The 25,085-nt window shown below is 37.0% G+C and overlaps 1 long non-coding RNA gene across 1 annotated transcript in view; it reads left to right on the forward strand.

Moving 5' to 3' along the window:
* The first annotated feature begins 381 nt into the window (after positions 1-381).
* LOC127510850 (uncharacterized) overlaps positions 382-25,085 on the forward strand; it is a 28,043-nt gene continuing 3,339 nt past the window's right edge. Inside the window, exons 1-2 of the long non-coding RNA XR_007929766.1 lie at positions 382-528; positions 11,059-11,180. This is a non-coding gene — a long non-coding RNA (uncharacterized LOC127510850). The remainder of the gene's footprint in view (positions 529-11,058; positions 11,181-25,085) is intronic.

Raw genomic sequence — 25,085 nt, forward strand, 5'->3', positions numbered from 1 at the left:
TAAAGCAATAAGCCCCATAAAGCTGTGGTTTACAGTGAATTTTAACAGCTAAGGGGCATCATTAGGCACGACTCGGAGTGGAGTGTCTAAAACCCCCTTGCTGTTATAAATTCACTGTAAACCACGGCTTTATGGGGCTTATTGCTTTTATAAAATGGTTACCACACAATACAAATATTAAAGGCAAAAAAAATATGTATCAATGCAACTTTCATGAAGTAAAATCAATAAAAGGCTTCCTTCCGCTGGAAAAAACAGCCACAGAAGTTACATTATTACGCCATTAGATGGCGGCAAAGATTGTCTTTATGAGCAAGTCACTCAGTCACAAAGACTTTTATATTGAAACTTGTTGTGAACACGGAACAAGACACAAATGAAAAATGCTTTGACTAGCGCTGTGAGTGTCAGCAGGGCATGGGAAAACCCATTAAATGTTAAAAGGACAAGATCGCAGCAGACATTCAAATGGATTTTTTGTTATGAACATAGGACTGACCTGAAGGAAAATGCTAAATTTGAATGCAGGTAATACACTCGGTCACTCGATATCTCTCTCACAATACTCTTCTACATAATGCAGTAAGCTTCAATGAACAAAATCAATAGAGAACAAACATATGTTTACTTTGCTAAGAGTGATTGCTAAGACAGACGCAACAACATACACATTCAATGGCGCAGCGATACTTATGTAATGCGGTCAGCTGTATGTTTTCGGAAATTTTACAACGGCTTAGAATCAAGGGCTGGAACTATACGTTTTATATATATCATTGATATCATTTATATATATATTAATAATTTTCTCTTCTAATATATTTCAAAATGTAATTTATTCCTGTGATGGAAAAGCTGAACTTTTAGCATCATTACTTAAGTCTTTAGTAGGCCTATCATCCTTCTGAAATCATTCTAATATGCTGATTTAGTGCTCAAGAAACATTTCAGTGTTAAAAACAGTTGTGCTGCTTATTATTTTTGTGGATTTTCAGAAATCTTTGCTGAACAGAAAGTTGGAATTGATCTGAAATAGAAATCTTGTGTAACATTTAAAATATCTTTACTGTAACTTTTGATCATTGCATCATTGTGGAATGAAAGTATTAATTTCTCTCTTTTTCCTTAAAATATATGTGATTATTTCATTTTCTACATAAACCTGAAGCATCTTAAAAAATTATATTAAATACAGTCTTCTGTCTTTGCAGAAGAAAAACTCATGCATCTGGAACAAAATATTTTCTTTGAAAGAAAATAAAATTAATTGGACTTTTAAGCCCTGTTGCCATATATAAGGTATTGGACTTATTTTTATTTGTGTGTGTGTGTATATATATATATTTATATATATATATATATATAAAAGAAAGATGAGATTTGGCTCAGGAAATTACAGCTGTCCCTTCTCTCTGAGCTCTAAAATTCCATTTCACAGTCCGAGTCTAATCCAGACGCCCTCATCTAGGGCCTAGTCAGGGTCTGAGTCACCTACTTACCATGTCTTCGGCTGTTACCTATGTGTGATTCTCTACTTGAGACCCACACAAAAAGCACCTACTCTGAGTGGTGAGAGCAGAGCTTTAGCGGGAACAGTGCTGTATCCAGGCATCAGCTTTAGCTACAAAGCTTTTAAACATTTCGGCTGCCAAAGTTCAGACCAGTCTGTTTGTGAAGTTTGTGAAGTAGTTTTTTGATCCATGGAGAGGTTGTGACATTTCTCCATTAACCTCTCTCTTGCTCTTTATCACCTTCACCGAAGCCGTTTTTAATGTCACGCTGTCGCACCAATTTTGGATGACGGCACTTTTTCCTTCCCTTCACTTCACACACGCTCGGCTTGAAAGTGCGTTAATTATTGCTCTAGCACTCCCTTTCCCTTTCTGGAGAATCAAATAAGCCCATCTGTGTGGTTTAACAGAGGATGGGAGCTCAGTTTTGTATGAATGCTGAAATGAAAAGTCTTTTTTATTCATGAATTTGACAAATTCACAGCTGAACATCACACAAAAATTATGCAGTAATTTCCTTTTTGCGTGAATAAAGAAACTAAACAAACTTGCTGTGTTTTGCCAGAGATCAGTAAACAACAAACATCTGTGGATTAGCTCACATGCTCTGAAATAGAAGCCGCATTGGCTTTAAATAAAATGCCTAAGAACAAAAAAAAAAAAAGAGAGATCTAACAGCAAAGTGCGTAAAACTGAATTTTTAAGCGCTTTAGTCTTGATGCATTATAATAAAGATGGGTGATGCCAAGTTTCTTTTCTTTTCAGTCATATACCAAAAGTACTATTAAAACCAATATTGCAGATACTGATACCAAAACTTCTATTAAATGGAACGTTTGTTATTTATGTGAACAAGTCAATTAACATTAAATTATAAATTGACTAAGTGCTGAAACCCTATTGTAATTGTTAGGATTTTTATTATTATTATTATTATTATTATTTTTCTGCCGTAAAACGAATCGTGCAGACCAAACTGTAAGTGCGAGAGACTTGAAACTTGGCAAGATTGTAGTGCTCAATTTGGGGAGAGGTTGGCAGACTTTCGCCCCAATCGGCCTGACGGTGGGCTACGGCGCAAAAAAAAAAAAAAAATTGACAATTTTGACCATAACTCTTCAACACTTTGTCCCAGACTCAAGTGTCTTATATCAGTGTCTTGGTCCAAGGGGGCATGATAGTTTATGAGGACATTAGCGTATCTCGAAAAACATTGTCGCCATCGGCCAATAAAATTTGAGCACCTATTAGACAAGGTTAACGGAGGCCGATCGGAATGAAACTCAGTGGGCATGTTCGACTCATGGGCCTAGAGGTCTTTAAGAATTTTGAAAGAAATCAGCCACTAGTTGGCGCTAATGATTTTTTACGGCTCTGTAATAATGTGGTGTTTCATACATCCACACAATATTCATATTTGATAGATCTCCTCATTCTGAACAACTTTGCTTCAAGAACAAATGCTGTCAATCAAATCGTTCATTAATTATTTGAGACTCTACAGAGCATTAATTATCAAAAAAAAGTTGAACTTTACCCTTTGGATAGCTATAACGGTCATTTAGTAAATGGGTGTGGCAAAATATACTCAAAAGCCTATAAATCCTAAACGAAAATTCAGAACTTAACGGAGCACATGCAGCATATGTCTCTAAAAAGCATGCCAACTTTTATGGAGATCGGACCATAGGTGGCGCTATAACTGTTAAAAAGCTTTAAAAAACATATATTTTCAATGGTAAATTGCCTGTTTGGCTGAAAATTGTGTGGTCCTTCAATGATTTAAGTGGTTACATGCTTGCTAAATAAAACTTAATATCTTTTTACGCATATGTGCTTAAAGGCCTTAAATGCTTGAACCCCGATAAATGCTGCTTGCAGCTTTAATTATTATTATTATTATTATTATTATTTATTATATGTATTAGTATATAATATTATATACCGTTCAAAAGTTTGGGTCCGTAAGTTTTGTTCAAAATAAATTAACACATTTATTAAGCAAGGATGAATTAAAATGATTAAAATTGAAAGTACAGACACTTGTAATTTTACAAATGATTTCTATTTCAATGAAATGCTGTTCTTTTGAACTTTCTATTCATCAAAGAGTCCTTAAAAAATTTATGTTTTCCACCAAAAATTTAAGCAGCGCAGCTGATTTCAACATTGATAATAAGAAATGTTTCTTGAGCTCCAAATCAGCATATTAGAATGATTTCTGAAGGACCATGTGACATGTGAAGACTGGAGTAATGATGCTGATGCTGTAAATTCAGCTATGCCATCACAAGAAATTACTTTTTAAAATATATTAAAATAGAAAACCCAAACAGATTGAATAGTAGTGTATTTTTTTTCTATCCATTTATTATGCCTAGTTTACATTTTTTGGGAAGACAAAAATTCACAATGTTTATTCACATTTCCTGCTTGTTTATTTTTTTGTGGTATAATCAGATAAATCCACCTCTAAATGGTACATAACAACAAAATACAAAACACTGTGGTTGGTTGCTTCACATGTCGTCAGATGGTCTCTTTCTGTCTAATTATGCGGTAACAGTCATAGGCAAAAGTCTGGCTATGTGAGGCTCTATCAAACAACACAAAAAACTATTAGAATAAATGCCAGCATTTTGCATCACCTATATTTAGTGGACTGAAATAGCTCAACTCACTGCTTCTTTTCTCTGTGTTGACCTGTGGCCAACACTGTTTTCTCTGTTTAAATGTGTGCTGTGATTGAGCATTGTTTGTGACTGCTGATTTTCTGAGTGTCAAGATGAGTGCAAAGAGAAATAGTTGCTATGTGAGTATCGATTCTCTTGACACTACAGCATTATTGTTATTTCAGGATTGATCCACCCATCCCTACATCAAAACTGGTGTCTTTTTGAGAGGTTCAATACAAGTTAAGCTCAATCAACAGCACTTCTGACAAAAAATGAATTTGATGTGTCCCTCCATTGTAACATGGAAGTGGAATTGAATCGGGCCAATCTGTAAATGTTAAAATACTCACTATTTCAGTCGTATAGCCACAAGATGTAAAGAATATGCATGCTAATTTAGTGTAAAAATGATCACTAATATTTCTGTTCTAAAGTTTCTCATTTTAAACTTCTTTGCCAAGATAATGTGACCTAAAACCTAAAACGACTGACCTAAAATGACGAGAACAACTTTACATCTTTATACAAGTTTTAGAAATAGATTTAATGTAGAAATAGCTTCTATAAAATTAGAACCTTAAAATTTATACATTTAAAGGATTAGTTCACTTTCAAATGAAAATTACCCCAAGCTTTACTCACCCTCAAGCCATCCTATATGACTTTCTTCTTTCTGATGAACACAATCGGAGAAATATTAATAAATATCCTGACGCATCCAAGCTTTATAATGGCAGTGAGCGATACCAACGAGTGTCCATCATAAACATATTCCACACGGCTCCGGGGGGTTAATAAAGTCCTTCTCAAGCGAAGCGATGCGTAAAAAAAATGTCCATATTTAACAAGTTATGAAGTAAAAAATCTAGCTTCCACCAGACCGCCTTCCTTATTCTACTTACGAAGAAAGTGTAACGACTCTCGCTGTTCAAAACGCTTACGCTACGTTCTACCCCTTCCCTATTCAGCTTACGGAAAAAAACTTAACTGACGCGACGCCAGTTCCATTTTTTTCATAATTTGAAGGCGGTCTGGCGGAAGCTAGATATTTTACTTCATAACTTGTTAAATATGGATATTTTTTTACACAAATGCATCGCTGCACTTCAGAAGGCCTTTATTAACTCCCCGGAGCCGTGTGGAATATGTTTATGATGGATGGATGTGGATGTGACACTTTCTTCAGCTCATACTCGTTGATCCTTGTTCACTGCCATTATAAAGCTCGGATGCGTCAGGATATTTATTAATATTTCTCTGATTGTGTTCATCAGAATGAAGAAAGTCATATACACCTAGGATGGCTTGAGGGTGAATAAAGCTTGGGGTCATTTTCATCTGAAAGTGAACTAATCCTTTAAATCCTCCAAAAATGGTTCCCATTTATTTCCATTGTACCTCCATTTTTTTTTTTTTTTTTTTTTAAAGAAGATGAGTCAAAATGATTTTTTTTGTATTAATGAACATTATGGCACTAAAGCTGTTAATTGAACTTCACTTGTGCTGAACCAGAAGTATTCCTTTAAATAAACAAATAAAATGCAGATGAGAAAGTCCAGAATCATGTAATGTCCTCTTTTGGCCATGGTACATATATAATCATATTAATATGATGAAATGGGAAGATAAGAGTCATGGTAAACCATTAGAGGATGGTCTTTATGAGGGTCACGCTATTAAACGTGAACATTTTTTACAGCCTATTGCTGAGGGCAGTAAAACCCGCTGTGTTTTTTTTTTTTCTTTCCTTTTTTTTTTTTGTGAGGCTGGAGTTCAGTGCCAGATGTTCCCACTTGATGACGACTAAAGTGGCAACCTGTTTTTGACTGAATGCACATCTTGCCTGTGCACTTTATGGTTTCTCTGTATATGTGTATACGAGTGTGTGTTCACAGACTTTTTGTATGTGTGAGTGTTTCTCAAACTTGACTGGAGCTGCTTTCTGTGTTGCCAGAGCCACCTGCTCATTTACTTTCCCCCTCAGTGCTGCTGATAGTCTTGGCTGGGTGTCCTGAAGGGATAAGTACATTTCCAGTCCACAGTCGTCTAAATCTTTCCATTTACTCTCTCCATTTCACACCATCACAGGTGCACCATCAGTCCAAATATACTGTTTGGAAAGCAAGTCCTGGGCAGTCACAGCTACAGGGATGCAATATTACATTTAGCAATGTTTTATCAGCCTATTCTTGAGAATTTGCAACTATTCGTATGTATATGCATACAGTTTTGGGCATTTGGATATACCCTGAAACAGTCCAGTAATGCATAACATTTAAATGTGGAAATACTGTATTTATTTATGCAGAGTTTTAGAATCATAATGTTTACCCATTCTTTAATATTAATATCTAATTTATTTCTCCTAGATATAATGACGTAATGGAGGCCAGTAAATAAGAGCTGTGCGAGTAAACCTCACTCCCCTGGTCTCGAGGCACACTGCTGTTAAAGGCTGTGGTCTTTAGCACTCTTGTTAGCGTGCCCGCCTCCCATGCCAGAAATGCTGGTTTGAATCCCTCTTGGAGCAGTGCGAATAGAACTGGAGGGGTTACATTGGTGCTGTGACCCAGATGGGAGTGAGGTTTAGGGGGGTTAGTGTAACAAAGTCTAGTTAGTAAGACCAGTGTGAGTAAACCTCACTCCCCTGGCCTCAAGAAGCACACTAGCAACTGCCATTTGTGGCTGCTGTCTTTAGCGTTCTTGTTAGCATGCCTGCCTCCCATGCCATAAAAAAAGGGTTTGAATCCCTCTTGGAGCAGTGCGAGTAGAACTGGAGGGGTTACATTGGTGCCGTGAGATACCAAGATACCAAGTTTGAAGCACTGAAGTAGCGATAAAATTTCACTGTGTCTTTTCATAAGAATGCTTAAAAATCCATTATAGATCAGTGCATGTTTTCCTTTTATTCTGGAACTCTCCAGCCTTTCCGCTCATGTAGATGATATCAAAGAAATCAATTTGCTTGCTTTGCAGTCAATGCCGGTGTGCAACAATTTCAGTCTGACTGTGGCATTTCTAAGATCAAAGTGGAGGATTGAGATTTTTTTGTTTGAGTGTTTCATGACTGCTCTGTGATCTTCAGGAGGGCTGTTAGTTCAGCTCACACAGAGCGTTCCCGCCGCGCGTTCTCATCATCTTCTCGAATCATCTTCATTTAGTGTGCAGGAGAACCACAAAGAGCTCTCAGGCTTCCAGGCTGAATGAAGTTAAAAGGTCAGAAGAGGCCCTTTGGAACAGATGTGAAGGATAATAATGCGATTACCATCGAATGCTTCTCAGAAATGACTCGCACACGTATTGTCTTAATGTTTGTATGTCAGTTGTGTAACCTTTTATCTTTTATTGGTAAATCTTTGTGTTGTCCATTCTACTTTGCTGGAACAGCTTGTAGACTCTATGGCTAAAGGAATAGTCAATACAAGTTTAATACCAGCGGCATTTGTGGCATAATGTTACTACAAAAAATAATCGATTAGTTTCTCTTTTCATACATAAACAGAGGTTATGGTGAGGCGTTTACAATGGCAAATTTTTGTAGTATGTAATAGCAGAAATGTGAAGCTTATAATTTTATAAATGCACATTATTTTTTCTATTAAAGCTTGTGTGTTACTGGAGCTGTATAGTTTTTTTTCGTAATTGTTATGGTTTTTTTTAAGGTTTACAGTAAATTACCTGTTTACTGTTCACTGTATGACATTGTGTTGTTGTGGCAACAAAGTTGTAAAATTGAAAAGAAAAAAAAAATAACAACATTGTTTACATCCTGTGGCTATAATATTAAAACAATATTTGAATGATTACGAATATGCCCCATTTTCTTGCCTCATTGTCACCTAGATATATTTTTTTAAGAAAAGAAGTGGTTAAAGGGATAAAATTCATCATTCACTCACTAAACCTATATGACTTCTTTCTTCTGTTGAACACAAAAGGAAGAGATGATGTTAGGATAAGTAAACGACAAAATGTTGCACTTCAGATTTTGCAAGTCATCCGCAATACATGTTGTCACAAGATGGTATTCAAAAACCTGGGTAAACACTAGATGAACATTGCACATAATTAGGCTTCCTGTAGAACTGACGTCCTCTTTCCTGAAAGGCTGCAGAAGTGCAATAAACAAACCTTAACAGCTTACGCACCCTACAGACGTTATAAAAATTTCAGTTAAAAACTTTTATCTCAGCACTCGTGCAGACTGTTAGTGCCTTCATTAAAGGTTTTATGAGTTAGCCTGCTGTTTTGGCACTAGATTCAATCTTAGACAGTTTTCTTCTTCCGTGTCAGAGCAAATACTCCTGTAAACTTCCCTTTATACATCGTGCATCCCTTTCAAAACACTTCTAAGATGTGAAAAAGATGTCTTTTCCATTTTAGCTCTTTTATCCTCCAAACTTTTATTCTTTTAGTGATGTTTACCCGAGCCTTTGAGCAGCTGTTTAATCAGAAGTTGTTTTCATCATGAGACAAGTTTGCTTTGGGGGATCCTTGCGGGCTGTATAGTTTAGCTCAGAAGTCAACTTATAACTTGCTTATAAATACCTGCACAGCGATCATAAATGGAGTTTGTGTGTGTGCAAGAGAGAGTGAGCTTTGCACTAACCTGTCCTTGCTTTCAGTATTGTAACTATAATTGAATTGTTTCACAGAAACAAATTGGGAACAATTGCGAAGATAGAGCACTGCTGCATCATTTTCAAACGTTTCTTGTCTTAAATGAAAGAACAAGTCATAATAAATAGGAAATATTGGAGTAGGAACTATGGCCTAACAGTTAAGGTGACACGTTGAGCATTTTTTTAAAATTACCCTGCTGAAAATCTAGCATAAACCAGCTTGAATTTAATGTTGGTCCAGGCTGGTTTATGCCGGTTAGAGCTGATATAGAGCTGATCTAGCTGGTGGACCAGCATAGTCATACTTTTCTCAAACAAAAATGAGCTGGTGTACCTTATCCACCAGCACTCCCACTTCTCATGCTTAATGCCTAGCAAACCAGCAACCAGCATACCATGCTGGTCCCAGCATGCAAAACATACCTTATGCTGGTGACTAGCAATGCTGGATTTTTCAGAAGGGTATTGAGTCGCATCTGGTGTTATTGTTTTACTTTGCCCTTCATGTGATAGATGTACTTCATATGATTCATTACAGATTGATTGTTTGTACAATATGTTTTGAGAAACATTCTGGATTTTGTAAGGTTGACTAATCTGATGCTAATCATGAGTTAGCATACAGCTAGTTAGATTGTCATTGGTGTTGCATCATGTGGGTTGTTCAAGCCTATTAGCATCATCAACATGGGCCATTTTATGAGTACAGCAATACAATTTAAGTTTTTTTTTTCTCACAAACCATCAAAACCAATAAAGCTGAAATGAAATAACATAAATATTAGATAAAAACTTAGGGCCAGATTTACTAACGGCTTGCGCCAGCACAAACCCTTATTTGGCGTTAAAAAACTACTGTCGGGATTTATTAAAGACACGCAGTGCAAAATTAGCGCTGAAAAGGCGTGGACCGAGTTGTTTTTGTGGCTGACCTTATTGCATGTGCATTTGTAGAAGTTTTCCTTTCAGATGCAAAATTTATGGGAGGAGAGTATTTAAATAAATCACGTAACGCGATTTACTAATGTTTGCGCTAGTCAATTTACTAGTATTTGCGCCATTATTTAACGCCCAAAAAATGCATGTCTTAACCCATTTTACAACATGGCTGCAATTGTTGCTGCTAGGAGGAGACACCGCAGAGCAAAGAGTGCGTGTGGTAGAAGGGAGAAAATATTTTCCACTCGTATTAATTTCTTTGGAATGCCAGAAGAAGACGTTATCCGAACATATCATTTATCATATATAGGCCTATATGTGTATGTGTTTGTCAGATTACATGTAACAAGTTGTGCCTGTGTGGACCCGCACCTGATGAGCATCAGCTCTGCTTATTTGCGACCCAACGCTAATTTGCGCTGGTAGATTGCGTTGGTCATTATGTAAATGATTTGACTGAGTCTGAGTTCTTTAATTTGTGCGTCAGCAGTAGATCATGCGCAAAACTTGCCATTTGTGGAATTGTACTCTCACGCTAATTTGCCCCGTTTAGTAAATCTGGCTCTCAAGCTTAAGAACATGACAAATGTTGCCTTGACTAACTGAATCTAATTAACTAATTGAAATCAAATAAGTTTAAGTTGAAGTTCTAACATTATGCTAAAACTAAAACTGAAGTAAATATAAATGAAAGCAAAATAGAAATATAAAAAAAATATATAAAAATGTAAAAACTTGAAAAGTGAAAATATATAAAATAGCTAATTCAAAATATGAATAAATACTATAATAGTATATAAATAATACTAAGTTAACACTGGTTTTATATGATGATTTTGATTAAATGGTAATAGTGATGACTTTGCTTCAGAAATACTGCCACAGTGTGTTTTTGTGAGGATCATAATTTGTTGCCTCAATATATAATGATGTGGTTTCAGTCTTAGACATTATTTCATTACTCTCACAGTGAGTGTTATTTGATCGTATGAGGCCCTAATGAACCTCATTAACGAATTGTCTTCGTCAGGGGACTACATGCCATTTCAGATAGTAGAAGTGCCCTCTCACACATCTTGAAAGATTATTTAATGCATCTGTCAGTGCTCTCAATACATTTAAATTGCTGCTCAATAAAAATAAAGGGCAGTTCATAGCTGTTTAGAGATCTGGTTTTAAATATACTGCCACAATTCATTTCATTATATCTGTAGGCTGCAGGTAAAATATAGATAGACAAACACTATTGGCCAGATGTAAAACCAGAAAACAACTTGAAATGTTACTAACCTTTTTATTTTCTTCTGCCAGGTGTAGCATGAAATGGCTGATATGAATTCGAAATCATCTTTGTGATGGATGCCAACATCATTTACTGCTCTCTGTCTCATTGTTACATCTTTAGAGCGTTGTGATTCAAAGCGCCCCTTGAGGTATGTTTTTGTTCCCCAGTCTGGAGTAAACCAGAGGCTTTAAGCATTCTGGGAAATGTTTTACTTTCACATAAAGGACTTATTCAGAATATGTTATAATGAGGAACAATGCGTCTTCAGGTGCAAATCATCCTACAAAATGTCTGGTTTGTGTTGATATTGAACACACAGCAAACACCAAATTCTGGTATACACTATAAAATGGAATAGCTTTCCAGTTGCCTGTAATTTTATTATTGCAACATTACATTAATCAGATTATACTGTATTTAATAATAGTTTGACCCTTGCTGGTGTAAGTAACAAGCACGATTCAACTAAAACTTAACAAACAAAATTGAAACTTAGGGCCCTATCATACACCCGGTGCAATGTGGCGCTAGGTGTGACCCAAGTGTTTTTTTGCTAGTTTCAGCCCAACGCATGTCCAGCACCCACGTTGTTTACATAGCAAATGCACTCATGCCCATCTGTTCGCCCTTGGGCGTGCTGGTCTGAAAACGAGGTGTGTTCAGGTGCATTGTTGGCGTGTTGCTATTTTGAGGTATTTTGAAAACGACTGCGCCACTGACCAACAAAAACCTGGTCTAAAGTCAATGGCGCAGTATTTATTTATTTTTGTTATATAAAGGGTGTGTTAGTAATAATGCGCCTATAGGCGGAGGCGCAACACACTAACACTTTGCTTGTTACATACACAGGGACGCACAGCAGCACACAAACATGCCAAAAATGCTAAAAATAAAGGATTTCAACGTAAAATATTATTGTTGTGTACGTAAAGATAAAAAGGCCTACATGTCATAATGGATAGTCATTGCATGTATCAGAACTACCTATTTGCAGTAACAACGAATGAAATTGGCTAATTATTTGACCAAACGTGGCAATATACACATGTATTTAAACTGACTCGTCAAGGTGTGGGTGTCTATATTCCGCCATGTAAATAGCAATCCGCCATGGTGCAAGTGTACCTGGCTTTTAAAGGGAATGAGAGATGACACTCGGATTGGTTTATTGCATGTTACGCCCAAAACACATCCATGACTCATTAAGAGACTAGGTACAACACTTTTGGACCATGCGCCTGGCGCACCTACAATTTCTTCCGTCATTAAACTAGCAAAAATGGATTCAGACATGGCCTAAGTGCACCTTCCGCATGCGCTTCAGACCATACACTTATATCGTTAAAATAGGGCCCTTAATCTTAAATTTAAATTAATTTGAATTCTGAGGCTATCAGCAGAGAACCTACACATTTTCAGTATGTGTATTTGAATATGTGTAGTTCAATGCACAAGTTAATTCAAGACGAATTATTAAGGGCATTAGTTCTGGTGGGTGTATATGAATGACATTTGGCTGCATGTGAACTCTATAGCAATGTAAACAGAGGTTGGTCATGGACTACATGGAACTGACTGTGATTGGAGATCAAGGTTATCAGTTCCCTGTGAATACCAGGTGACATATATGCAGGTGAGAGATGAACTCAGACATGCTGAAGTCCACACTGTCTGGATGAGTATGTCAAATGAGGTGGTGAAGGACTGACAGCTCATATGAGTGATGCCGTATGACAGCAAATGACTTTAAAACCTCAGATGTAGTGTGTTTCTGAGCTGTTGTAGAGGTTTTTATCTCATTTTTTTTTAACCACAGCTTTAAGTACCATTTGGACAGTATATTTGGTAATACATATTTATTTGTTGCAAAGTATTTGTTATTTATATAATATAAATATTGTATTGTATTTTCTGTATGTATATATATTCAAAATTTTGTTTTTTCAGAAGAAGAAATTCATACTTTTATTCAGCAAGGATGTTAAAATAATCAAAAGTGTTAATATATTAATAAAGTGTTCATAATGTTACAAAATATTTCTATTTCAAATAAATGCTGCTCTTTTTAAACTTTTTTTTTAATATTATAAAATATTTTATATATATTATAAAAATATTAAGCACTACAACTGTTGATGAAATTCAGCTTTGCCATCACAGGAATAAATTACATATTTTACTATATATATATATATATATATATATATATATATATATATATATATACACACACACACACACACACTATATATACATACAGTATATATAAATTAAAATGTAATTTATTTCTGTGATGGCAAAGCTGAATTTCATCAACATATATATTAACATTACAAGAGAACAAAGGTGCAGGAGAAACTGCAAAAAGCTCAGCATCACTGTGCTCAGCACTTAAAATGGTGATATTAATGTGTGAAACAACTTAAAGTTTAGGTACTAACTAATAGGTGGTGTATGTAGGCCCAGCAGCCACTAAATCACACATATGATTTCATTGAGAAGACGTCATTAGCAGGCTTATTTTTAAATCTCCCATCTGAAGTTTAGGCTCTCACATCTGAAGTTTTGTCAGAAACAAAGACAGCACGAGTCGGGAACATCTATTTCTGTGTGCCAGAGAGAACAGCTGTTTCATCCACATTGTGTGGGTCCAACAATGCTGGTCTCTTTATAACATCACATACAGCTCAGGACTAACAGAAATAAAAATCCTTGACAAACAAAATAGTTCATGTGATGCATAAAATGATATCTCAATATTTTTCAGCCTTTATATTGATATTCAATACATATTCATATGTATATTGTTTTGTTGCCAAGAACTTTGTTAGCAAATATTGTAAAAATATTGTAAAAAAAAGAAATAAACCTTTTTTTCTACCAAATTGGATGAAGCAGAGGTTGGAGCGTGAGCCTCTGTTCCTCTCTCTCTCTCTCTCTCTCTCTCTCTCTCTCTCTCTCTCTCTCTCACGTACTTTATTTCATGACTCTCAGTTTGAGTCATCATCCAGCCTGAAAATGATGCAATGAGCACTTATCATAAGCTCTAGGGCTCTATATTTTTCCCCTTCTTCTTACAACTACTTATCTACTGTTGCTATATGATTAAAAATCTCTTGTATATTAGAAAGAGCAGCCTGGGCACCTTTTTTTTTTTTTTTTTTTATTTAGGTGATCTTAAATTAAAGACAATGGGCTCATGCATGGGAACCTCTTCAAACTCCCAGGTGAAAAAAAAAGTACACTTCTATAATGTACTTAAAGTGCTCTATTTTCGCGCACTAATTTTGTACTTAATATACTAAAAATTCTTCTTTAGTACTTCTTAAGATAATCTTAAGAACATCTAAGTGTACATAACTGTGCTATTTTGAGACACCATAAAATATGAACTAAAATGTGCTTTTAATATACTATCTCTGTTTTTAAAAAATATATTTAGTTACCACTTGTAGTACACTATGTTCAAAATGTTCAAATGTACTATAAGTGGTATCTAAAATACATTTTTTAAATACAGAGATAGTATATTAAAAGCACATTACTTTGTACTTTGTACTGTTTTTTCACCTGGGCTTACAGTAAAACCTCTACACCTTATTGGACTGTGAAAGGTGGTGTGGTAGACAAAGCACATGAAAAAGACTCAGGAGTAGAACAACCAAAATAGTATTTATTTAAATAAACAAAACACACAGGTGTTTACTGGAGAATAAATAACAGAAACGTAGGAGATCGCATATTACAAGAACAAATGTGAACTGACAAGGAGTAACAGAAACACAGGGCTATAAATACACAGGACAAACAAAGGAAACTAGATGAGACACAGGCAGTGATGGGAATGACGGCGTTATAAATAAACGGCGTTACTTTTTTCAGTAACGAGTAATCAAACAAATTACTTTTTCTCCCGTTACAACGGCGTTACCGTTACTGACAAAAAAAAAAAAAAAAAAAATGCCGCGTTACTATAATTGAGCACTGAATAGGTTTTCATCCGAGTAGTCTCTCTCTCAGCCATAGGACCTGCAAAGTTTTATGTCTGGTGTGTGTTGGGGTGGGACACATGCTAACTGATGATGATTGGTGTGCGACTAGAGATGATATACCTACAAAGCGTTTTGTTGTAAAGAAATAGTACAGGTTAGTCATACACAGATATAATTTTAAACTGATAATAATGTACAATGCAGGCTCTGTGCGTGTGTGTGTCTGTGTCAGAGCATGCGAGTGGAGCGTGAGCTCAAACCAGAATACCACTTTGTGACATGCTGTGAAAATATGTGAAATAAGTTTTTTTCTAGTCGACTAGTAGTTGTTCATTAGTTGACTAATCACATTTATATTAATTTAAATTCTTAAATACTGGAGAGAATAAACCATAGTAATGAGCGTTTAATATAGGCTATATAGCACTCAAGCACACGCATAAAGCTTGCCATAAAGAACCAGCAAAATTAAAGGGATAGTTCACACAAAAATTAAAATTTGATGTTTATCTGCTTACCCCCAGGGCATCCAAGATGTAGGTGACTTTGTTTCTTCAGTAGAACACAAATTATGATTTTTAACTCCAACCGTTGCGGTCTGTCAGTCGTATAATGCTTGTTAATGGTAACTCCATCTATAAGAGTCAAAAAAACATGCACAGACAAATTCAAATTAAACCCTGCGGCTCGTGACGACACATTGATGTCCTAAGACACGAAACGATCGGTTTGTGCAAGAAACTTAACAGTATTTATATCATTTTTCACATCTAAAACACCACTATGTCCAACTGCCTTGCGCATCCGGTTGGTGAGGTCTGAAAACATGTTCTGATGACGGAAGTGATGTCTCGCGCTTATACTTCAATGAGTGCGAGACATCACTTCTGTTGTCAGAGCGCGTTCAGACCTCACCAACCGGATGCGCAAGGCAAAAAAAGCAAGGAGACATTTTAATTGTTTATTAATAAAGTAATGTTTTCTGAATCAGTGTTGGCTGCAAAGTTGAAGTTGACACTGCTGTCTCTAATCATCTTCGCATACTGGACGCACCTAGAGAGAGAATGCACATTTAATTCGGATTACATAATCAGAGTAGCCTATTTCTTTTCGTTTTGAATTATTTCTATTAAAAGTAGACATTTCAAGCTTTCTATAGATATATTTCTCATGTCTGTGAGTCAAGCAATCGCTGAGTTTCGGTTCATTTAGCCTATAAGACGCGCTCCAGTTCACGTGCAAGTGATCGCGCCGGCGCCTCCATGTCATGATTATATTGTCTGCTATATTTGCTTCTTATATAATAAATCCAGGCAATTGGTTGAAAAAACATTGATTAAAATCAAGATACAATTTTTACAAAATTAAATTCACTTTAAAGAAAGGCTTTCTACAAAACAAAACTTAATGAAATGGTCAAAATCATGTCTGACCCACTCCATGTCTCCCGATATATATGCATCATGATGTATTCTATCTTACTCATGCGGTTCACTTTTCATAATTAAATAGATTAATTTAAAACATAACATAGGCTTATTTAAACATAAATATGAAACTTCGTTTTCTTTAATGGCTAACAACACGTAGTACAGTACAGAGAAATTTCATGTCGTGAGCAAGAGCGGATCATGAGTCACGAGTCGGATCAAGCATCATTTATTTTTAGACTTATATTCAATATTGGGGGCATCCAAGTTATTTGACACATTTGAATTTTTTTTTTTTTAAAGTAACGCAATAGTTACTTTCCCTGGTAATTAGTTACTTTTATAATGATGTAACTCCGTTACTAACTCAGTTACTATTTGTGAGAAGTAACTAGTAACTATAAGTAATTACTTTTTTAATTACATTATATTTGGATTGAGGTAGCAAACAGGATGCAGAATTGTCATAACTTTTTACAGGTAATCAGCAAGGACATATTAAATTGATCAAAAGTGACAGCTATTATGTTACAAAGGATTTCTATTTCAAATAATTCTATTAAAATATCAATAACTACCATTTGATTTTGCATGATTTTGCATTCCTATCAGAAGTTATTGTAAATAAAGTGGTCAAATATCGAAGCTATCTAATCTATGTAATACTTCAAAGCTCATGGTAAATCAGATTATTTATTGTAAAAATGTTTCTGTAACAGCTGCCAAAAAATAGTCTATATATTGTGGTTTGTGATTTATTTTCAAGGGGAAAAAAAAAACAAAAAACTTTTAACCCCCCCCCCACCTCTTTTTTTTTTTTCATCTACTAGAAATCAAAAGCTCAGTGACTCAATTTCATCCCTGTCAGTGTGAGTAGAGCGAACGTTTTTTTCTCATTGCCTTATGTGATGTGGACATTTGCTGTACCTATTGCTTCTCTATTAAAATAGTCTGTCAAGATCACACACCAAGTCAACAGCAACAGCATTGATAGCCATCTACATTGTGATGTTTGCCCTGGCACACTCTTTCTCTGCCTATTTCAGTGTTATTTTTGTCTTGCTGTTGCAAATAAAGAACTACAAAGCATCTTAACACCCTGATTGGGTTTAATGTTGTATGTAATGAAGAGACTGAAAGGTTTTTGTCTTCCACCATTTTCTCGGCCTCCCACCTCTCTCCCTCTCCAGAGTGTAAAATCGTTGCAAAAGAGACATTAAAACACCGGAAACGTGCTCAATGGATGGTTGGATATTAAGCATTAAGACAGTTATTCTGCCTGAGTGAAATATTGGCACGCTGGGGCCACTTAAAATGCTTAAGCACCTTTCAGTATGTCGCAAAGTCTGCCTGCCAAATACAGAGGAGCCGAGCTCCTTAATGCATCGCATTTCTCATTGCTCTCTCAGTGACTGCAGCCAACACATGCTCTGCATGCATCACCATGCAAAGGATAACAGCTTCCATGGAGACATAACACTTCTTTAGTGAGCAATCACACATGTATAAAATGCAAAAACAACTTTTTGCTTATGTTGCAGACTTAAAAGATTAAATGGTAACAATCTTTAGTCTTGTAGTGTGCCTGCCTTAAAGGAATATTCTGGGTTAAATTATGACTGAGTTAATCTCAGTCAACAGCATTTTTGACATAAAGTTATCAGAAGAATAATTTCGACCCTCATTTTTATTAAAAAAAAAAAAAGTTACGGTGAGGCCCCAATGGAAGTGAATGAGGCCAATTTTTGGAGTTTTAAATGCAGAAATGATAGATAGATGGATACATACATACATACATACATATGTCAGGGTTGTGCTTCTGTTTTGTTTAGTTTCAGTGTTTTGGTTTAGTCCTTCCTGTTTGCCCATATTCCTGTTCACTAGTTTCTCTGACTGTTAATTAATCCAATACCGGTTTTAGTTTTACTTATCCACTCTCCCTGTTATTGAAACCCTTATTTTCCTCATTTTGGGGTCTGTTATTGTTTATGTTAGTGTGTATTTGTGACACTTATTCTCCTGCTTGTTCTTGTTATTCATTAAAAAAAGACTCTCGAGACTACACTTGACAAAATACATACAGTACATACTTACTTTACTTCCCTGTGGGGAAAATTATTTGGCCATAGCAAACAGCAACAGTCAAACAAAACATATTTTACCAAAAAAACACACAATAACTTAAACATACAGGTGCTGGTCATATAATTAGAATATCATCAAAAAGTTCATTTTTTTATTATAAATTATTTTTAAAAATGAAACTTTCATATATTCTAGATTCCCTACATGTAAAGTAAAACATTTCAAAAGTTTTTTTTTAAATTTTGATGATTAGAGCGTACAGCTCATGAAAGTCCAAAATCCAGTATTTCAAAATATTAGAATATTTCCTAAGATCAATCAAAAAATGGATTTGCAAAACAGAAAAGTTAAAGTTCTTTAAAGTATGTTCTTTTGTGCACTCAATACTTGATCGGCAGGACATATTACAGCAAATGACTTGCTCCTAGCACAAATTACTGCATCAGTGAAGTGTGGAATGGAAGTGATCAGCCTGTGGCACTGCTGAGGCACTATTGAGCCTTCAGATCATCTGTATATTGTTGGATCGACTGTTTCTTATCTTTCTCTTGAAAATATCCCATAGATTCAGGTCAGGCATATTGGCTGGCCAATAAAGCACAGTAATATCATGGTCAGCAAACCACTTGGAAGTGGTTTTTGCACTGTGGGCAGGTGCTAAAGTCCTGCTGGAAAAGGAAATCAGCATCTCCATAAAGCTTGTCAGCAGATAGAAGCATAAAGTGCTCCAAAATCTCCTGGAAGATGGCTGCATTGACTTTGCACTTGATAAAACACAATGGACCAACACCAGCAGACGTCACGCCCCCCCCCCAAATCATTATTGACTTCAGAAACTTCACACTAGACTTCAAGCAGCTTGGATTCTGTGCCTCTCCAGTCTTCCTTCAGACTCTGGGACCATGATTTCAACATGAAATGCAAAATTTACTTTTATCTGAAAAGAGGACTTTCGACCACTGTTCACTGTCCAGTTCTTTTTCTCCTTAGCCCAGGTAAGATGCTTCTGACGTTGTCTCTGGTTCAGAAGTGGCTTGGTAGTCCTTTTCCTGAAGATGTCTGAGTGTGGTGACTCTTGATGCGCTGACTCCGGCTTCATTCTACTCAATGTGAAGCTCTCCCAAGTGTTTGAATCGGCTTTACTTGACAGTATTCTCAAGCTTGCGGTCATCCCTGTTGCTTGTGCACCTTTGCCTACCCAATTTCTTCCTTCCAGTCAACTTTGCATTTAATATGCTTTGATACATCACTCTGTAAACAGCCACCCCATTCAGTAATGACCTTCTGTGACTTACTCTCTTTGTGGAGGGTGTCAATGATTGTCTCCTGGACCATTGCCAAGTCAGCAGTCTTCCCCATTAGTGTGGTTTCAAAGAACAAAAGATACCCGGAATTTATACTGTAGGGATTGTCATTTAATGAAACTCAAATGTAAATATTCTAATATTTTGAGATACTGGATTTTGGACTTTCATTAGCTGTACGCTCTAATCAACAAATTAAAAAAAAAAAACTTTTGAAATGTTTTACTTTACATGTAGGGAATCTAGAATATATGAAAGTTTCATTTTTTAAAATAATTTACAATAAAAAAATGAACTTTTTCACGATATTCTAATTATATGACCAGCACCTGTATATATACATATTGCACACATAAAGTACACATTTATACACATATATTACAGTAGATACAGGACATTCAAATAGCATAAAACATGAAGCTTATTATTTTATAAAAGCCCTTACATTAAAGGGTTAGTTCACCAAAAAATGAAAATGATCCCATAATTTACTCACCCTCAAGCCATCCTAGGTATATATGACTTTCTTCTTTCAGCCAAACATAAACAGAGTTATATTAAAAAATATCCTGCCTCTTCCAAGCTTTATAATGGGAGTAAACAGTAACTTAGATGAAGCCCCAAAAAGTGCATCCATCCATCATAAAAGGCTCCAGGGGGTTAGTAAAGGCCTTCTGAAGCAAAGCTATGCGTTTTTGTAAGAAATATATCCATATTAATAGCTTTATAAACTATAATTATGGCTTCTGGTAATGGCCGTACGTGTGTCAAGTTCCGGCCGAAGAGTGAACTCTGACCCAACACATGACGTATTGACAAATGTGGAAGCTCAGAGGACAGAGCAAAACAAAACACAAATTCAAAGTCACAAATTAGAAGTCTAAAATGAGAATTTTTAAAGAGAAATGTTGGAGGAGCTTGAGTTTGTTGCCCAGCCCTATTCGTTTGAATTGTGAGAGGCGTCCACTCTCAACTAAGCTTATGCTACTCCTACACCCTACATCATGCGTCGGGTCAGAGTTCACTTTTTGGCCGGAACTCAATTTGCGTAATGCCGTTACCGGAAGCCAGTGATTATAGTTTAAAGTTATAAATAAGGATATTTTTCAGATGTTTTAAGTTGGATATAACATTATAGAGAAAATCTTTGTGATTTTTTTCATAATAACATACTGTATATTGTTTTATGTCTTGTGGCTATACTATTGAGTATTTTAAACATTAATGGACTGGCCACATACATTTCTATTGTAAGTGTCTCCTTTTAACCCAGATTTACTCAAGTAGAAAAGGACAAGTGGAAATAAAGTTTGTGGTAATCAACATTATGCCCCAAATGCTGTCAATTGAGCTTAACTTGTATTGAACCCGGAGTATTCCTTTAACAGATCTGCAGTATACGCTTTCAGCTCTGCCTCTTGTGAAGGACATAATATCCAATTTTTGCATGTTTCAAGGGTTGTTGCTCAGGGAACAAAATGTGAGAGAACATGCAGATAAAGCTTTGACAACTCCCATAAGAAATAACTGTAAATTATCACTATAAATTATCATTGATTTCTCAAAATAGCTACTCACAAAAGCAGTACAGAACAAGGGTGTGTGTGTAAGCATGCAAGGAATAAAGCACAAGAGAATCGGTCAAATCAAGAAAATACAGTTAAGAGCTGTTCAGCCTGGCACAATTACTAATGCCAGGAGCGAAGGAACAAACTGAAAATCATTGATGGATAAGTCATTATCCATCTTTTCTCAGTAAATCACACATTTTGTACTATTATTTATGTCTGTAGCATGTAACATTGATGTTCAATGAAAAGGGTTGCAGTGTACAGTTCAAATTATTATTAAAATCAGTTTAAATTTTCAGAGTTGAGTTTCATCTTGCAGACCTGGACAGCCCTAAGTGACTTGCCACCCTATAGTGTAGTTGGCTACTTTTATTAAAAATATAATAAAATAAATTTAAAATGTAAAATTGTCTAAATAAATTCTAATTTATTAAACACAATGAAATATGTATATACACACACAACCATTCAAATGTTTGGGGTCAGTAAGATCCTTTCCTTTCCTTTCCTTTCCTTTCCTTTCCTTTCCTTTGGTGAGCCCTGGTGAGTATAAGATATTTCTTTCAAAAACGTTCTTTTTTCAAAAGATCTCAGTACAATCATGCTGATTGTGACTCAGAGAATGAAACATGTCTGGCAATTTATAAAAAAAAAAAAAAAAAAAGCTTTTATAGTGCAGTTAGCTACTTATATTATATTATCATATTATTTAATATATTATAAATTAAAGATATGAACTCATTTAGTTGCTGTAAGGCCAATAAAAAAAGCCGCTCTGTCTTTTTAGTGCCTGCAGAAGTAATTTCTGTTTCCACTGCAAATAAAGCAAAATGTGCTCAACAGGAAGCAGACATTTGAGCAGAGAGTGTGCCTCTGGCCTGTATTAGGTCAGTATCCTCCTATGAAAATGGCAACAAGGTTTTAACCTTTAGCTCTGTTGGGTTTTGCTGGAGCATATTGAATTAGAGCAGTCAGATGGACATGGTCGAGCAGAGGCACTGCACTTCCTGTCTGTTTGAGTGGCACCACACTGGCAGAAAACTGTCATACGTGCTCAAATCACAATGAGAAAACTTTCCACTAAAAAACAACAACAAAAAAAAAAAAAGTGGGGTGTAACGTGTAGACTAGCACGCATGAAATCCAAGTTAAATTAATAAACAATGTGAACGTGTAAGAGAAATCAGAATAGCAACCACACTTAACATAAACAATACCGAATGAAGAACTGAGGAAACACAGGGCTTATAAACATGAGGAAATGTGATCAGGAACAGATCAAACAGATCAAAGAGTGAAAATGGAACTATAACAGGACAAAACAGAACATAATCGTTACAGTACGTAACAGTTCAACAGAGGAGTGAGGGAGGGGGCTCAGGTGGAGGACATGGAGATGGAGAGGGACTTAACCAAATGCAAAACAGTCCAATGGGAGAGTGGAGGGTGGGAGGAGCCAGAGGGGAGCCAGGAGCAGGAATAGCCATGCAGGGATCCATAGAGCAGCCAGGACGATAGCCCACGGAGGAGTTGATGGAGAGATGAGACATGATGGAGACTTGGCTGACGACACCCGGGGTATGACTGACGGAGATGAAGCCAATAGTAGTGGAGCCCTGGGCACAGACGGAGAACAGATGGGACTAGGCAACACTGATGGTCCTGGAGGAGCCAGGGTGCCTGACGACTGAGGCAGTGCCAGTGGGACCGAGGACCAAGGTGGAGCCAGTGGGAAGGCGGAGCCAGATGGAGCCGAAGGGGTGGAGAGACGGAGCACAGCAGACGGCCCGTAAGTCCGTAGCACAGGTAGGGTGATGTCTGACCAAGGCGCAGCCAAAGGGACGAGGGAGTCCGGTGGAGCCGTAAGGGCGGTGGTATTAGGTGGAACCCAGGGAGGGAGGAGCAAAGGCGAAGCCAACATGTCAGTGGCTAGAGGCGGAGCCAGGGAATTCACTTGCCTAGGTTGAGCTGGAGACTGGAAGACCCGAGGCAGATCCACACAATATAGTGGCGTTAGAGGAGAAGACGAGGGGATGAAGGGAACCAGCAGAGGTGGGGCTGAGGAACTGGCTGTTATTGGAAGAAGAGGTGGGAGAGGGAGGCTGGGTGGGAACTCTGGAGAAATAGGAGATATTGAACTGGGTGGAACCAACGAGGCACAGGAGACTTCGAACTGGACGTGACTAGCGGAGACAGGAGACATAGGGAAACATCCTCTTCCAGATAATTATAAAAACAGTTTGCAGAGGCCAGCTGCAGCTTACCCTCAATCACGGGAATGTGGATGGGGCATTCGTCCATGCCCTCGTATTCCACTAGAATTCCCATGTGCGTCATGCGATGTTGCCACTAGAATTCCCATGGCGTCACGTGATGTTGCCGGCTCCCGACCTGGTCAGACGTTTCACGAGTCTCGGGCTTCGGGGCGATGATTGGCTCCATCCTCCCTTCAGGATCTGGCTCGTACATCGCGGCTTTGCTCTCCATCCACGGTGGGCTGTGGCATATGCTCCATGCATATGCCTTAAAAATGATGACTTGGATATCGGACTTGTGTATTCAGGGTAGATTGACCAATCCTCAGCGAGAAACCTCATTTCAAAGATGGCGGCAACTAGCGAGCTGTTTTTAAACTGACAGTGCATTTTGTGTTCATGACTTTTGTTTTTGTTTTGTTTTTTTTGCCATAATTGACTTAAGAACACAGTGTTCTCGTTAAGTCATGATACCATCTTGCAGTGTGTACATGTGATTATGGTGTACAATTGAATGCTCTGAGGTCAGAAATGGGAAATTTTAACTTAATCTTGGGCTACTGCTTGAGCTACAGGAAGGCTCAGTTTATTTTTTTTAAGAAATGTAAAAAAATGTTTAAACTTTGATAATGTGACTTGGTTTTAATAAATAGCATGTTAATCTGTTTTCTGTTTGTGTATTTGTGTGTGTGTGTGTGCGTGTGCAATGACGCAGTTGCCGGCAGTATCTATCACATGGTCTCCATACCATGTTTATCTCGGAGCACCAGCCATGAAGTCTGGATTAATCTTCCCTGCTTGCCCCTGGAAACGGGAGAGGAAATAGGAAAAAATGGGAATGGAGGTGATGTGTATGTGTGCATGTGTGACCGAGTGAGTAAGTGTGGGTGTGTGTAAAGAAGGGTCATATGTGTTTCGAATCTCTTCACTCATGGAGTTTAAAATAGATGACACTTAAATACCATTAAGTGCCACCCACTGCACTGCCTTTCGAACGCCCTCGCCACGCTTACAAGGAACTCTGGAGGTCAGTCAAACCGTGCTACGTGTGACAGCGAATGACAACCCGAATCTCAGCCTCGCATTCACATGCTGATCTTCTCTTGCGTGCAGGATTACGGTACAATTTTTTTTTCAGTGACGCGGCAAATGAAACTGTGCCATTTCCAGATGGCTTGAAGAAGGAGGGAGGCCACGTCAGCAGGGCACCTGCGTAGAAAGAGACGTGTGCTTTTCACGAGGGCCACTGATTGAAACACAATAGTCAGAGCGAGGTCAAACACACACACACACATACACACAGACAGCAACAGGGACAAAAGAGATGAAGGTTTATCTGTAGTGTCCTTCAGATACAAGGATTGAGTGATAGATGACACACAGACAGGTGTGTGTGTGCATGTTTATGTGTCTTTG

Source organism: Ctenopharyngodon idella, chromosome 4 (genome assembly GCF_019924925.1).
Source record: "Ctenopharyngodon idella isolate HZGC_01 chromosome 4, HZGC01, whole genome shotgun sequence".
NCBI lineage: Eukaryota > Metazoa > Chordata > Actinopteri > Cypriniformes > Xenocyprididae > Ctenopharyngodon > Ctenopharyngodon idella.